This window comes from Mauremys mutica, chromosome 2, assembly GCF_020497125.1.
Source record: "Mauremys mutica isolate MM-2020 ecotype Southern chromosome 2, ASM2049712v1, whole genome shotgun sequence".
NCBI classification, from domain to species: Eukaryota; Metazoa; Chordata; order Testudines; family Geoemydidae; genus Mauremys; species Mauremys mutica.
In genome coordinates, this window is record NC_059073.1 from 254,561,669 (window position 1) to 254,579,468 (window position 17,800).

General features: G+C 41.7%; 1 long non-coding RNA gene across 1 annotated transcript in view; it reads right to left on the reverse strand.

The window, feature by feature from the left end:
• LOC123362751 overlaps positions 1-3,875 on the reverse strand; it is a 52,315-nt gene extending 48,440 nt beyond the window's left edge. The window contains exon 1 of the long non-coding RNA XR_006576548.1: positions 3,468-3,875. This is a non-coding gene — a long non-coding RNA (uncharacterized LOC123362751). The remainder of the gene's footprint in view (positions 1-3,467) is intronic.
• Positions 3,876-17,800: the final 13,925 nt, after the last annotated feature.

Genomic DNA, 17,800 nt, shown 5'->3' on the forward strand with positions numbered 1-17,800 from the left:
GGATCTTAAAGAGCTTCTATATACTGTTAAAGATAGCACAACCAGCAGACTTTAACAAGGGGAAAAAAAACTAGACAATGAGTTCTGTGCAATGTGACTGAGTGAGTTAATGTACCTGCTGGAAGGTTAGGTTTAGTATTTCCTGACTTTTTTATTTTATGCAGCTTTAATGTCACATTAAGGGCGTACCATTTAATAGTTACAATTATTGTGTGGTAAAATATACCCTCCTCTTACAAAAATTTTGAAGCTTCTCAAAATTATTTCAAATTATATAACAGCCCAGCATAGGCCTCTATTGCATATAGTTGCTCATCCTGAATGAGGGATTTTTGCCACTGATTTCAATAGGACTTAAATGCTTAAAAATGGCAAATGGAATATGACACTTAAAAAAAGATGTACTTGTTTAGCATAAAATCTTGATCCAACATTTATAAAATCCATCAAGATAGAAAAGCCTAAAATTTAACCTCTGATGTTTTGAAAGCACTGTCATTTGATAACATTCCTTTGACAGTGGAAAAATGTGCTCCAATAAAATGTACATTCTAAAGTTTAACTGTGTTAAAATCTCAGGCCTTTGTGTGAGCAATCACCACTGCCAAACCCCAGGAAAGGGAGGTTAGCATGATTATGGCTCTATGTAATCATGTTACACAGGCTCTCTGTTCTTCTTGCCACCATGAGGGGCTGTCATTGACATGAATTCTGACCTAGGAATTAAAGCTCTGATCTCACACTTTTGAACTCAATGACAAAGCTCTCACTGATTTTAGGATTAGAGCCTAAATGGTTCTGTTCATTTTTTTGGGGGGTGGGGGAGCGAGCCCTGAGGCTTAGTGATTAGGCCGCCAGAAGCAGCTGTGCAGGGGGATGCCTTGTGTCAGCCCTGCGCAGGCCAGCAGGCAGGGTTGAATTAGGAGTAGGCTGATGGGGGCAAAGAGTGTACAGAGGCCCTAGCTTTTCATGCAAATTGTGTTGAGGGGCTGCAGCTGCTATTCCAGTCAATAATCTGGAGAAGTAGCAGCTGCAGAAGGGAAGGGGACTGTGCAGAAACTTCTATCCTGACCCCACAGCTGTAGAGTGGATTTGGCCTCCCCAGCCCTCCCACCACTGCATTTTACCTGTATAAAGCTCAGTGATCGTGACTTCATGCAGGTGAAGTGAATTTCACTTTCCGAGATTCAGAGTCATTTCAGTGTCAATCCCCTAATGGTTTACAATGAGGGAGCTGGAAACCTTCTATGAGAGGCGTTAAATGCACCATTTCCTGGTGTATGCTCTTTGGCCACCCAGCCTCAGAGCCGGGATCTTAACACAGTTTGCAGTTTTTTCAACAAGCAGGTGGAAATTGTAAGATGAAATTTAATTTTTAAAGGAAGGTGGTTTGTGTGTGTGTTAGACTCCACATCTTCCAGCTACAATACATCCCTGTAAAACTCAAGCTCTTTAGGTTTATATTTCATGTTTAAATAAAAATATTGATTAAAATCCTGTTTTTAAAATCTTTTCTTTTATTGCTTTGTGGAACAAAGCAAGGATCCTCAACACAGAGTGACTGTAAAAGAAAAACTGCAATTTCCTATGTAGTTAAAATTCTTCCTGCAGCCTTCCTGCTTATATAATACAGTTCAGTCATCTAATTATTACATACATTTCTAAAGGAATGGATTGTTTCAGTAACTGAATTCTTTATTGCTAACTCCAGTTCCTGAGCTCTCTGTTCTGTATTTATGACTACGAGCTTATAATAACCAGACACACTCATGTTTTAGGAGATAAAACTCAAAATATGCAGATTTTTAAAGATACTTTCCCTTATAAAGAATGTTGATGTAAGATTGACATTATTTATAAATAAAACCCAGCATTGCTCCTCCATCCTATTTATGCAGTGCGTCAAAGTCTTTTGACTAATGACTAAAGTGTGGAACATTTTTTTTATATAAAAGCATGAATACTGGTGTGAAACACATTTTTAATACAAACGTTGGCTGCATGTTAAGGTTCCAATTAAAATTTCGATGAAATGTATATGTTCCCCTGGAACACTCATTTAGGTCGAATCAGTGTTTCTCACAGAAAAAGTGTTCAGTTGGAAACATTCCTACCATCTTTAGTTTCCAACATGGATCCTGAACATGGGAATATGTTGTATTAGTACAGCGTAGGGGGGCCTGTCCCAAGTTTTAACGTAACAGTTCAGTCACCTCATGAATGACTGTCAGGCTGTTGAGGCAAATGCCTTCTTTCATTTTCACAAAGAGCTTCACCACTGATCTGTTCATTCCCAAACCTGTATGTTCTGACTTGGGAACATATATTTCAGCTGAGGGAGATGTATAGTGGTGAGTGCATGTGAGAGACTTATGATTTGGATATCTTCTGACTGATCTGGGGAAAATCAGTTTTCCAGTGAGCAGGAAGAAGTCTATAATGCTTGGATGGGAAGGGTAGAAACTTCAAGGGCCAGATTCTTATGTTTGATCCAACTCCTTAGTGCTCAGGCAATCTACTAGGATTTTGACTGTAGTTGGTCTGCTAAGAATTCCCTTGGCAGGAAGGAGCTCTCAGCTAGTATAAAACTGGCAGTACTGGCTCCTGAATCAGTCATCTTCTTGGACTAGGGAATATATTGGTGGAGGGAAGGAGGTGTAGGAAGCAGTGGGGAGTTGGAGTTCTGCTCTGTCAATCCTCAAATGGTGTGTGGTCCTGTAGCAGAGCGCAGCAGGGCCCCCTTGGCTCCTGCCGTTGCTAAGTCCACAAAGTCATTCTGAGACCCTGGGGTTAGTAACCACGGGTGCAGTTTATTTACAGGCTTGTTCCCACCACCACGTACAGTTGGCCCTTCACCATCTACAGGTAGGAGGGAGGCGCTACCTTTTCCCTTTGTTTCTGCTCTCCTGCTTGGCTTCCTTCCCCTGAGGCTTTTATACAGACCCAGGCTAATTAGGCAGCAGCTGTCTCAAACTGGCCCTAATTTGGAGGCAATCTCCAGCCAGTTCTAATCTATCCCACTAAATAGGAGCTGGCATGAGAGAGGGCTGAATCATCAACCTTTTGCCCAGCACCCTGTCACAGGTCCCTTAAGTACTATAGATTGTTGTCAAAAGTTAGAGCATCCTAGGGGTCGATTTAACTCTCACTGAGGCCTAGCATGGTGCAGCACAGCCTACAAAATCAGTGAACCATAACTAGCTCCCTGACAGTCCCCCCAGTCCTTGGATGCAGGGGAAAAAAATCCAACCCCCATGGTCTATGTTGAACTCTTAATTACAGATTTTCCTACCCTAGACCAAATTCTGATATACTGTACCCACTGTAAGGGGTAATATTATCTTGCCTTCTTAACCATTCCATACATAGAGCAAAGTTTTTCTGTATGGTTAATTAAAAAAATGTAATTTATCAAACATGATTAAATAAGAATATCAAAAAGTCAGACTCTGAATATAAACACTCACCCAGAAACTGCATCATTGAGTCGGTACTATGGCGACATAAGGTTCCTGATAAGTTTCTGGAGAAAGTTATGAGCCCCTTAATGTTATCCAGGCTCATCTCAGGACAAACTTGGCTCCAGTTCTACTTCTCTAGGCAACTCCATTCTGGTCCTACTCTTCTTCAGAGAACCTCAGCTGATGTCAGGTCTCTTGTACTGAGACAAACCAAGTTCACCTTCTGTGGTAATAGCTGTAATCAAGCTCAGCATCTGCATCCTGGGAAACACTAGTCTGCCGTAGCTCCTCATAGAATAACTCCAGAAAAAATGCCAACACCAATCCATTTAATGGCAGAGTTTTCCATGCTTCCCTCCTCTCCCCTGACCTAGACCTCTACAAGTTAGGGTAAAAAACCAAGACAATGGAAACGCCTCAAATACATAGACCAGGCTGGACCAAACAAAAATAGTCTGCTTACAAAATTTTAAATTAAAAACAGCTCTCTCCCACCAAAAAATTGCAGAACTCTGAAGCCGTTTATATGTAAGTTAGCAAATAGTTCCTTCTTCTTTTCTATAGATGGCACTAAATATTAAAACTTTCAGTGAGGGGCCATATATCTTGGACATTGTTACACACTTGCTTGAAACCATTTCTTATGAGCTAAGCATATTTGTTTTGAGAATACTTGTAACATAGCCAGTTAATATAGCTAAGAAAGTCATGTCTGTGGGAGAAAACCTAAATAAAAGCAGTGAACAAATGAGCCTTTCCTTCTGGAAAAGACAGATCAGAGAGGGAAACTGTATTGAGGAACAACTCTGAGCCCCACAGAAATGGAAGCAGTAAGGTCTCATCCAACAACTAAAGCAATGACTTAACATATACTACTGGAAACCATGAAACACCTACCTGATAAAGCACCTGGGAAAAGAAAACATCTATTAGCCTGTAGCAGACAGATGAAAAAGCAGGGAAATTAGAGAGTGGGAGAACTGGGCACTGGGATTGGATTAAGTTGGGGGGGAGGGGCTGACATGTTAGGTGAAACATGGTGATGTTACGGTTCCTTATGGGGATTTGAAGTCACATTGTAGGACACAGAAAGGATCTAAAAAGAACATGCTGACTTTCCTCTCTAGGTCTTCTGGAGCCCATCACTGCTAGAGTGTGTGTTTCCAGGAAGGCCACAGAGTTGTACAAGAGAAAAAGGCAAGTACAGAGAAGTGTTGTGCCTGTCTGTGAATGTGTGGTATGTTTAGACACTATGCAAAGGTAGTTCTCACATATAATGTTGCACTGGGCTTTTGCGAACATAATCCTGGTGAGTAGAGATTATACTGGTCTTTGTAGAGAACATTAACATAGTGAATAAGAATAGGCTGCCTTCTCCTGAATGCTGTCTTTCCTACATTTCACCTTCAGAGAATTTTTTTTGTGTCCTGAGGACTGGAAGCAGTAAAATAAACCAAAGTTGGTGTAATGCTCACCACAGTATCAGAACACTTGCTTGTGTGTGATTTCTTGTATTAACAAAAGCAAACAAGAGTAGAAGGTCTCAAAGGAATGTTGTTTGATTGTAGCATATGCACTTCATACATACCAGGCCTAATCACTCTTTCTCCCTTTGACTTCAGTGAATACAGGACCAGCACAATATTTTGTATAAAGTCTTGGAAGCAGCTGGGAGATAAAAATGTGATTAAGAATCTGGACCTGAAAATGAAAAATTATCTGCCCAGTAAAACCTACTTGTAATTAAAATAAATTTTAGAAGGGAGAGAAAATGTACTTATCACACTCTTAATGAAATCCAGGATATCTGAGAACAGACACAGGAAAAAAAAATGCAGTCTTGAAAGACTCTTTAGTTAAATATAAAAGTCAGCCTGTAAGCAACCAAGAGCACCCTTCCTTGCTGATAATATAGTTAAAGAAATACTTAAGTGTGACCTGGAATCCTTTGCTACTTGTCTTGCTCAAATAGCTTTATTTGTAAATGCAATCCTTCCCTTTGCCAAGACACAGAGGGTGCTTTGCAACATAACAAAAACATAAACAGTAATAGTACATCATCTTCTTAAAATTCAGACCAAGGAAACATCTGAGGACACATAAAAGGGATGGGAGAGAAGAGAAGCAATACCAAATATGGAGTCAACAATGGGTGTACTAAGACAAACAGCGGCTTAGCTCTAAGTCTCTCTGCTTGTACTGAGACAGTGTGGCCAGATGTCCGAGATCAAACTTAGCTACTGCAGCCAATGTTGCCCCTTCCATAGTAAAAACTTGTGAGGGGGAAATCTTTAGATTTCTTTATGGAGTTCCACCCCTATTGGGAAGGGGAAGGGTGGCGGGGGGGGAAGTCTTTTGCAACATAAGCTGTAGGTCCATCTACCTGCTGAACCTGGGGCATGCCTTGTGGTCCCTAGCAGTGTGGCTGCAATGGCACTGTACTACCAGAGATTTTTCCTGGATGAGGCAGCCCCAGAACCCTGGGGGTGTGTGGGATGGGCTCCACAGAAAAGATAGTACAGCCTGAGTGGGGATGATGTGTCCCCTGGCCCACCCAATCCTTGCTTCCAGCCTGCCTTGGGCCTCTCTCTTTCCCTGCACAGATCCTGAACCTGTAGATAATTTGGTAGGGGGGGTGGTCTTAGGGAGATGTTGCTGCAGAAATGGCTAACCTTCCTTTGCAAGCAGGATGGAAGAGATCCCCCATACAGAGGGAACCATCTGTGTGCAGACATAGCTAGGGGATGATCAGGGCCTGCATGCGTCATGACAGAAAGCAGATGATAGGGATCCAAAATTGGATGATGTTCAAAGTCCTAATAATTAAGATATCTGACCAGCTGAGAACAGTGCGTAATATTGCTGATGACTTTGAAGTCTATGCAACCACAGACTCAGGAGTGATTCCTTCACCAAAACAAACTCTTCCCTCCTCTCTTGGCAAGTAAGACTTAAAAAGGGGAACAGAAAAAAAATGTGTTGCCCTTTTAGAAAATTCTGTGCTGCTTTTTTCAAGCTGGCCATAGACCGCTACAGTAGTGGAAGTGCCTCCAAGCCTATTAGCTATATTGGATTGAATCAGTGCCAGTCTCTATCACCTTTCTCTATGCCCTTTCTGCAAGAGAAAGAATCATTATATTTCTTTCAGTAGCTTTGTGATCTCTCACTGGGGTTCTCATCCAGCAAAATACTTAAATTCATGCCTAACTTCAAGCATTTATGCACAGGCACAAATCAGAATAATAATGCTGAAGAGGAGTGAAATTCTACCCTTTACAGCAATATTTCCCAAACTTGGGACGCTGTTTGTGTAGGGAAAGCCCCTGGTGGGCCGGGCCAGTTTGTTTACCTGCCGCGTCTGCAGGTCCGGCTGATCGCGGCTCCCACTGGCCGCGGTTCACCGCTCCAGGCCAATGTGGGCTGCTGGAAGCGGCGGCCAGTATGTCCCTCGGCCCGCGTCACTTCCAGCAGCTCCCATTGGCCTGGAGCAGCGGTGTCCCACGTTTGGGAAACACTGCTTTACACTGTAGATAAACCCAATCTATTAGCATTAGTTAACTACTAAAAACTGCCAATGAACACATTCTTTATGTTTGGCTTAAATTCAAAAGAAGCAAGATATACCTCATTTCCAAAGAAAATTAATTCCAGAGCCTGTGGTAAATTCTGCATTCAGTTAGATCCATAAAATTCTAATGAAGTAAATAAGTGTCATTAATATAAGGGTAAAATTGAAATCAATAGGTTTATATGGAAAGAATTTAGCTCCCGGAGTGTAGAAAAAGAAACAAGTGCTTTGTGTCCATACTTCTCAGTTTGAACATGTCTAAACAAAAGATCTAAAATGATCAGCATGTAATAAAATGCAATAAGCTATGCAAGTAGCAGGCAAGGCTAGAGACAGAAGTTGGATCAATTATTACTACAAATGTCCTTCAAGTACCCATTAAAAACTAGTGCAGGGAGTTACCGTTTCACTCACTTCAGCACTGGTAATGATACTTCTCCAAAAATTCAGCCTGTAATGAAAAGCGAACAATATTCTTTTCATTGACAAATAACTGAGTTAACCTCTCACTAACCTCAGGTTATTTCAAGAGGGTTAGAAGAAGCACCACAGTTTTAAAGGTTAAACAAGCTAGACTGGATCCAGAAGCTGTACCTTCTTCAGTTTATATAATGCCAGGAAGATGTAATAGATCTCTAATATAACAAGATAGCCATGGAGTGGGTTAGTGGTCATCCCTCCCCCTGTGGCTCAGAGGGAAGCCACTGTGCCTCTCTACATCACTGGGGCACTACCCCGTTTCAGGGGATTAGTGACTCAAGTATTGGGGCCAACCCCCCCTTGGCAGGCTAGAGCAGAGCAAACAAACAGTCTTAGGGCCTCGGCCCTCAGGCACAGGGTGCCCAGATAGCAAGTGTAAAAAATCGGGATGGGGGTGGGGGACAATAGGTGCCTATATAAGAAAAAAGCCCCCAAAATTGGAACTGTCCCTATAAAATTTGGACATCTGGTCACCCTACTCAGGCAGGGCAGAACAAACAGTCTAAGGGCTTCGGGTGTGTGTGTCTCTAACTCTGAAGACAGTCATCCATCTGACGTCTTGGCTCAGGTAGATAGCAGACAAACACAGGCCTCGGTCAGTGGGGATCCTAATAGCAAACCTGGACCAATGACTGGTTTCCCTGGGCTACTTCCTACCAGAGTCTGGGTGAAGGGTTCTGTAGGCCGGGGTCTGCCATCTCCTTGGGGTATACAGCAGGCAGCAGCCCATGCCAGTCTTCTCCAGGGGCAGGGCGCAATGCAGCGCAGGCTTCGTTCTGGGGTTTAGCAGTGGGAGGAAGACATCTGCCTCCTTTCCTGGCTCAGGCTTAACTGGGCTAATGGCCCTGCCTTTTGTATTGCCTGTCCAGCTCCTTAGTGTCTGGCCGAAGAGGCAGGCCCGGTCGGGCTCTGCCCACCAGGGATCAGAAAGCAGCTCCTCCCCCTTTGGCTCAGTGGGAGGCCACTCTGCCTGACTACAGGCAGTAAGACTAATTCCATGTAACTTTGATGGTCAGTGGTTTTCACTGGCCTCCCTTCCAGTTCTGTATCCATTTCAAAGTCCTTTTCCATATCTTTGAAGTCCTCAGTGGTCTACAGTCTAGCTATGTCTGGATTCACCTCTCTCTGTGGACTTTAGATTACTATGGACAATGAGAATGACACAAGCAAGGGTAAACTCACTGGGCCAAGAAAGTCATTCTTGATGCACACCCCCTTGGCTGTTCAATTCCTGGCTGATGAGCTTGAGTTTTTGGTTTTAAGTAAAATCTACTTTAGGTTGACAAAGTGCTTGTCCTCATCATGGTGTCAGGCATATTGTGACATGAACTATAGAAGTGGCCACACCCACTGAGGATCTGAAATCCTAGGAGCAAATTTATCCCTTACATAACTTCACTGACACCACTGACACCTAGGATGAATTTGGCTCTAACCTGTAAAAATGGAAACCTTATGAAAATCTATTGCAGAGTTAATGATAGAACAAGTGATGTTTTAATAAGATGCAGTAAGTAATATTCCAGTAAATTTCAATACACATTAGTAATACATTTCCATAAGGAAATTGTTTTCCTTCTTTGCTGGCAGCTGACCCTGTTTAGTCAGACTGCAAAAAAGGTGGGAAGTGTCCGGAAATACCACTTGCCCTTTGATCCTCAAATATGGCATCTTTTATTGATATAGACAACATAGTCAGCGTCTCTAACATAGTGCAGGAGTGACGGCCCTTTGATCGTGCTGCACTGCAATGATGGCATCCAGCCACCATCTGCTGGTGCTAAAGCATCAGGTAGGAAAAAAATGGGTTGGTATCCTGTTAGAAGAGAAAAGAGGGGATATTCAGCAGAATGGGTAGGGATAGGCTAGAGTCTGAATAGGAAATGGAGATGGGAGCAGCAGGGAACAGCTTTGGAGACTAAGGGCAGAGGAAAAGCGTAAAAGGCTAGATAGCCTAGACAGCTGAGATCATGGACTGCAACAGGAAGACTGGCGCACAGAGGATGAGTTTTATTGCAGGGCTCTCATGAAAGCCAGGGGAAGGGCGGATAAAAGTCAAAAGAGTTGTTTCATTTGATAGCAGTCCTTTGTTTCAGACTCCTAGCTTACAGCCTGTAGGTTATTGTTTTATGTTACTCATGAAGCCAGCTACACTTGCATTATGTTAGTGACTCCTGGGTATGGTTATTTTCTCCTATTCCATGGTGATGTTTTACTTGAGGCTTTAATCTCTGATGTGGAACTCTAATTCCTTTTGGAATAGATAAGGGCTAGATTCTGCTCACTGCACATGTGGAGTAGAAAGTGATGAGCTGGATAAGAAATGTGAAACTGCATTATAAGGTGCAGTTGCAGAAAAACCAAGTTAATCCTGCCTTGAAGCAGCAGTAAGGCCAAAGTGGGGAACTTGGAGGCAAGGATCTCAACCCCTCTCCTCAGAAACACCCATTCTCCATCTACCTCCAGCCACATTTTACCTAGTGCTTTTGAGAGTGAAATTCCTTGTGCAGAGATGGTGCATAGAGCATAGGCACCAATGAATGCTTACTTATGCTCTCCAAATAGGGATGAAAGTGGTGTGTAGGTCTTGTGCTGGCCTCTACACAGGGGGTGAATTTCACTCAGATGCCTAAGAGGGTTGAGATTACTCTTAGAGTTGGTTAGGAAATATTTATTTTGCTGTGAAAAAATTCAAAGAAAAAAATGAAGTTTTTCTCTTTTTAAAAAAAAATGAAAATCCCCAAATTTAGATGAAAAGAGATTTTTAATGAAAATGTCCAATTTTGTGTTTGTCATTGGAAAGCGACTTTTCTTCAACCACTCCTACCTACCACTCAATGTGGAGGACTGTGCCTAGCACTTAGCCTTACCTGCGCCTCTGTTGACACTAGAGTTGGAGCACAACAATCTTGCGCTCCCTGCTTTGTACCATGCAAGGACTTCTAGGATCAAAATCCCAGCAGAGTACATCCAGTGTATATATCTGATCCACAATAGTAGTGCTATCTTTAAAGGACTTCCACAACTTACTCTACTGGCTATCTTTAATCAGGTGTTCTCCAGTCAAATCACTTAATAGTGTCCGGGTTTCTCTATAAACAATATTGCATTTTCTAGCTTACAGTTTCCTATCTCCCAACTCTCTCAAAAATATTGGAGTCGAGTTTGCTACTTTCTAATGTTCAGGAATCTCCCCTGACTCTTGTGAACTTAATGTCAGTGAAGGGTTTGCTGTTGTCTCAGTCCTTTAAAAATTAATGGATATGTGTTATCTAGACCTGATGCTTTGTCTACTTTAAGTGCATCTAACATTTGTAGAACTAATACTGTTATCTGCACTGTCATCTCTGGAAAAGTGATCCTTGATGTGAGCAGACCATCACCCTCCACTTCCTTTGTAAAGACAAATACAAATGAACTGTTTAACAAATATTTTATTTCCCATCACTCAATACCCGATCTCTGCTATCATTTTTCAGTGACCCTATGATTATCCTTTGTCCAGTGTGTATATGTTTGGACCACATAACATTCATTACACTAAACATATGTAACTTCAGGAACTGGGTGGTGTAGAGGATTTGTAATAGGATCTGGAACCTAGGTCACTGGGTTGAATGACTAACAGGCCTTAACAACAGAGAGCTGCTGACAAGCTTAAGTGAAATGAGTCAGTGTTAGTACCTTTTCATTTGCACATCTCAGCAGAGTGGTCATGGATTAAATGGGCCTGGATATTGAGCATTAGAATCAAGGTAATATTAATATCCCCACAGCATCTAAGTGCCACAACAGGCATTTTAAGAGAGGTGGGTAGATAAGATTTCTTAATGTCTGCAGAAAAGTCTGTCATCAATTCCCCTATAAAAACAAAGGAGTTAAAACTTACCCTTGGGTGACTGCACTCTGAAATGCCCCCTCTGATTTGAGAAATTTCCATTTGTGACTCTTCTCTCATCCCTATATGTGCTTTCTGCTGTTAATAGCTGTGGAACATTGGCAGGGCAGTGCCAGAAGCTGGCATTACTCATGTCTAGGTCCCTACCAAATTCACGACCATGAAAAACATGTCACGGACCGTGAAATCTGGTCTCCCCCTATGAAATCTGGTCTTTTATGTACTTTTACCGTATATTATACAGGTTTCACAGGGGAGACCAGCGTTTCTCAAATTGGGGGTCCTGACCCAAAAGGGAGTTGCGGGGTGGGGGAGGTCACAAAGTTATTTTAGGGGGGTTGCGGTCTTGCCACCCTTACTTCTGCACTGCCTTCAGAGCTGGGTGGCCAGAGAGCAGAGGCTCTTGGCCGGGTGTCCAGCTCTGAAGGTTGTCCCACCAGCAGCAGCTCAGAAGGGTGGCAATACTATACCATGCCATCCTTACTTCTGCGCTGCTGCTGGTGGCAGCTCTGACTTCAGAGCTGAAATCCCACCCAGCAGCTGCTGCTCTCCAGCTGCCCAGCTCTGAAGGCAGCGCCGTCACCAGCAGCAGCGCAGAAGTAAGGGTAGCAGTACTGCAATGCCCCCAACAATACCCTGGTAACCTCCCACCCACAACTCCTTTTTGGGTTAGGACCTCTATAATTAAAACACTGTGAAATTTCAGATTTAAATAGCTGAAATCATGAAATTTATGATTTTTAAAATCCTATGACCAATGAAATTGACCAAAATGAGCCGTGAATTTGGTAGGGCCCTACTCATGCCGTAATGATGTCTGTAGCACTAGAATGCTCTTTTTTAACAAAAGTATGAAATGCTTCAATTTTCTTGATACCTTCCTGAAATTGTCCAGCCTGGATGTCTGTCTACAGCCATTCTTTTTCTGTGACAAATCTGAGGGACTGTCCCAGACTGAGGTGTCATTAGAGCAGTTTTTGGAACAAATTGATAAACAGTAATAAGTTTACCAGGACCAGATGGTATTCACTCAAGAGTTCTGAAGGAACTCAAATGTGAAATTGCAGAACTACTAACTGTAGTCTGTAACCTATCATTTAAATCAGCTTCTGTACCAAATGACTGGAGGATAGCTAATGTGATGCCAATTTTTAAAAAGGGCTCCAGAGATGATCCTGGCAATTACAGACACCAGTAAGCCTGACTTCAGCACCGGGCACACTGTTTGAAACTATAGTAAAAACAAAATTGTTAGACACATAGATGAACATAATTTGTTGGGGAAATCATGCCTCACCAATCTACTAGAATTGTTTGAGGGGGTCAACAAGCATGTGGACAAGGGGGATCAGGTGGATACAGTGTACTTAGATTTTCAGAAAGTCTTTGAAAAGGTCCATCACCAAAGATTTTTTAGCAAAGTAAGCTGTCATGAGATAAGAGGGATGGTCCTCTCATAGATCGGTAACTGGTTAAAAGATAGGAAGCAAAGGGTAGGAATAAATGGCCAGTTTTCAGAATGGAGAGAGGTAAATAGTGTCCACCAGGGGTCTGTACTGGGACCAGTCATATTCAACATATTCATAAATGATGTGGAAAAAGGGGTAAACAGTGAGGTGGCAAAATTTGCAGACGATACAAAACTACTCAAGATAGTTAAATCCCAGGCAGACTGCGAAGAGCTACAAAAGGATCTCTCAAAACTGGGTGACTGGGCAACAAAATGGCAGATGAAATTCAATGTTGATAAATGCAAAGTAAAGCACATTGGAAAACATAATGACAACTATACATATGAAATGATGAGGTCTAAGTTAGCTGTTACCACTCAAGAAAGATCTTGGAGTCATTGTGGACAGTTCTCTGAAAACATCCACTCAATGTGCAGTGGCAGCCACAAAAGCGAACGGAATGTTGTGAATCATTAGGAAAGGGAAAGATGATAAGACCGAAAATATCATAATGCCGCTATATAAATCCATGGTACTCCCACACCTTGAATATGCATACAGTTCTGGTCACCCCATCTGAAAAAAAGATATTGGAATTGGAAAAGGTTTAGAAAAGGGCAACAAAAATGATTAGGGGTATGGAATGGCGTCTATATGAGGAGAGATTAATAAGACTGGGACTTTTCAGCTTGGAAAAGAGATGACTAAGGGGGGGATATGATAGAGGTCTATAAAGTCATGACTGGTGTGGAGAAAGTAAATAAGGAAGTGTTATTTACTCCTTCTCATAACACAAGTACCAGGGGTCACAAAATAAAATTAATATGCATCAGGTTTAAAACAAACAAAAGTAAATATTTTTTCACACAACTCTTTGCCAGAGGATGTTGTGAAGACCAAGACTATAACAGGGTTCAAAAAAGAACTATATAAGTTCATGGAGGATAGGTCCATCAATGGCTATTAGCCAGGATGGGCAGGGATGGTGTCCCTAGCTTCTGTTTGCTAGAAGCTGGGAATGGGTGACAGGAGATGGGTCTGATTATTACCTGTTCTGTTCATTCCCTCTGGGACACCTGGCATTGGCCACTGTTGGAAGACAGGATACGGGGCTAGATGGACCTTTGGTCTGACCCAGTATGGCCGCTCTAATGTTCTTATGTTTCATTACTATATAAGAAGTTGTCCAGAGTTTCTTGCAACTTAGTCCTTAGGGGTTGGCTCAGATTTGTGAACTTTTATGTTCATTTTAAGTAACACATGGGCAACAGTAGTGTCCCTAGTAAAACAGTGGCTAATTTGTTTATCATATTAAGTTATAAACCTAATAAAACTGTCAGACAATCAGGGTGATAATTATTTACTGGCAAACTTCATTTTAAAATTTCAGCTTATTAATATCAGTTGCTGTTTTTAATAGTACTGTAAATATTTAATATTACTTTCATGGATAAACTGAGCTCTCACTAACTGTAGCATAACAAAGGTAATTTTAAAGAATACTAGTAAATCTAGCTGTTTAACAGTACTTTAGCTAGAGTGGTGTTCAGAGGCCCTAATCAATATTGAGGCCCCATTGTGCTAAGTGCTGTATAGACACATAACAAGAGATGGTCTCTGCCCAGAGGCGCTTTCAGTCAAAGGAGATTTGGTCTCTAAAATAGTAAGGCTGCAGCAGAACAGAATGGCATTGGTAACTATCCTGTGTGGGGCTGAGTGTCAAAACACTCTTTGAAGTCAATGGGAGCTGTGGGCACTCAGCACCTCAAATGCATAGGGAAGAATTCTGATACCCTTACTCTGTTTAGAAGCACTTTACTATGTGGATTTTGGATAGGGACTGTCATCTGGACCGTTCTTATGCCCTGTTTCTATGTATCCCCCTCCTTTGGCAGAACATGATGATCTGTAATTGTGTTTACAGTGAAATTCATATTTCATATGATTGTTCCAAATAGCATTTGGCTATTTTCTGAGGGGAGTAAGTCTTTTCTTTAGAGAGGCCAGAAGGCCCGGGAAAAGGTTTAGTTCTGGAAGATATCCATGCATGCTGGGAAGAGGACAAAAATCTGGATCATCATCATCCTTGGTGTGCTCAGGCGTCTTGCTGGTTATCAGAGGTAGGGTTCTCTGTGCGTGGGCTGTATTTTCCACTGTTGCCATATTGGGTCAGATTCATGAACACAGTAACAAAAGTAGAGACTTTTGGTTTTTCAGAATTCTAACTAATATCCTACCTTTCTCTGGGAACTTCAGCTCTGGGTAGAAGGCCAGAACAAGGCCTATACAGCCCTTGAGTGCCCCATGTAAGGGAACTTAAGTGGTGAATTAGCTCATGCTGCCCTCTCCTCCACACTCCCCATACGGGGGTGATTTTCTCCTTGTATTTCCTTTTGAATTGTAATGAATGGTTCTGGCAGAAATATTAACTTTTAACAATTTCAGAAAACCAGGATTTTATAAATATCAAGTTGTGCTTTTCTCCATGAATAGGCCTATTTTCATTAACTATCATCTACACCAGTGCTTCTCAAAGCCGATCGCTGCTTGTTCAGGGAAAGCCCCTGGCGGTCTGGGATGGTTTGTTTACCTGCCGCATCCACAGGTTCAGACGATCGTGGCTCCCACTGGCCGCGGTTCGCCGCTCCAGGCCAATGGGAGCTGCGGGAAGGGCGGCCAGCACATTCCTCAGCCCGCGCCGCTTCCTGCGGCCCCCATTGGCCTGGAGCGGCGAACCACGGCCAGTGGGAGCCACGATCGGCCGAACTTGCAGACGTGGCAGGTAAACAAACCAGCCCAGACCACCAGGGGCTTTCCCTGAATGAGCGGTAGCCCAACTTTGAGAAGCACTGATCTACGCAATGATTTTTCCAAAGAACAATATTTTATGTTGGAAAATGTATTGATTAATGTTACTCTTTCAGGTTAAAAATCTTTTTTTTTTTAAAAAACAATCTTTATATGCTAAGCCAAATTTAAGTTGACAGTGTACTTTTAACAGTTGGAAAATAATAATAAAAATTACCCATTATCTTTCTTAAATTTGAACCTGATTCTTCACGAGGGAAAGAAATTAGAGTACAAACTGGCTATTAATCAAGGGAGAGTTGACAGTGAAACGTGCTGGCACTATCAAGAGTAGCACATCTGTTACTCAGTGAATGATCATAACAGTATATAGCTCTCTTTGTCCTCCGAATGGTGACTCTAAGTGCAGAGGAAGGAAACCTGTATTCCCTCATTCTTGATATGGATAATCCAGAGAGATAAACACACTTTATTGCTCTCTAAAGGTTATGTTCACAGTTGCTGTACCAACATGAACTAGTTTAGTTGCTTAATAAACAGCCCAATTTTTCCATTTGGTTAAAGTTAGGTGCATAAATCCACATTTCAGCACTTAAATAAGTGGCCTGATTTGGAAAGGTGTGAAGAACTCAAGAGTAGTGCTGGGCAAATGGATTTTTTGCTTCCCAGGCAATTCCAAAATAATAAAAAAGTTATCTTGGGTTACCCTGAAAACAAGATTTTTAAAGATTTTTGGTGAATTGTGAAGTTATAAAAATCCAATATGGCTCAAACAAAGCAATACATAAAATTAAAAGAACTTTTCATTTTGAGACTTATTTTTCAATTTGAAACTTTTCATTTTGAAAATAACAAAACATTTTGATTTTTCCAGATTTGTTAATGGTTTTTTTCTGACCAAAACAATTTGACAAAATTTATAAATTCACAAGATGTTGTCAGCAAATCAGCATTTTTTGCTGACAACAGTTTTGGTTTAAAAATAATTGTCTAGCTCTACTAAAGACACACTGACTGACTTCATTTGGGCACCTAAGATTGAAAATTTTGCCCCTTTTCTATAAATACATGGATGTCTTTTTCCATGGGCTGAGCAGTAGGGGGAGGTATAGTACAGTATATAAAAAAACCGAGAGGTCCTTAGAGACTAACAAATTTATGTGGGCATAAGCTTTCATGGGTTAGAACCCACTTCATCAGATGTATGAAGTGAAAAATACAGAAGCAGGTATAAATACATGAAAGGATGGGGGTTGCTTTACCAAGTGTGAGGTCAGTCTAACGAGATAAATCAATTAACAGCAGGATATGAAAGGAGGAAAAATAAATTTTGAAGTGGTAAGAGAGTGGCCCATTACAGACAGCTGACAAAAAGGTGTGAGTAACAGCAGGGAGAAACCAGTACAGTATATAGAGGCTGAAGGTTACTCAGTTTATCTTCACGGGCCTGACACTAGGTTGACCAGACAGCAAGTGTGAAAAATCAGGACAGGGAGTACTGAGATAATAGGTGCCTATAAGAAAAAAGCCTTGGATATCAGGACTGGCCCTATAAACCCTACCTAACATATCAGGACCTGAAAAAGAGCTCTGTGTAAGCTCGAAAGCTTGTCTCTCCTACAATAAAAGATACTACCTCACTCACTTTGTCTCTTAAATATCAGGAAAGAGTTCGTTTATGAGTTGAGGTCTATAAAGCTGTAGTAGAGAACACTACTTGCAGCTCCTTTAGGTGGCTAAAATATCACTATTTTATTAACTTTATTTCTCTTAAAAGCTTCTATTTCAATTTCTAACCACCCTAGAAGAGAACCTCGTTCCACTGAATTTCCATTCTGTTTTTATAACATTTTCATGACTCTTACTCTTATCATGTCCTTCCCCCACAAGCTCTTTATAAGCGTCTCGTGTCAGGAAGTGCACAAATTTCGGACTGTAGTTTAGATTTCTGGGAGGCGGATGCTGTCCAAAACCCACCAATTGTTTACAGTTACTGGGTCCATCACGTACCTTCCTCTTTGTTTTCCTGTCCTCAGGGCCAACAGCTTTGAATAACAACCTTTCCCCCTTGTAATTCAAGACATAAGAACTCTCTGTGGCTCAGATCCCTTACTTGACAAGCAGGTTTGAACAG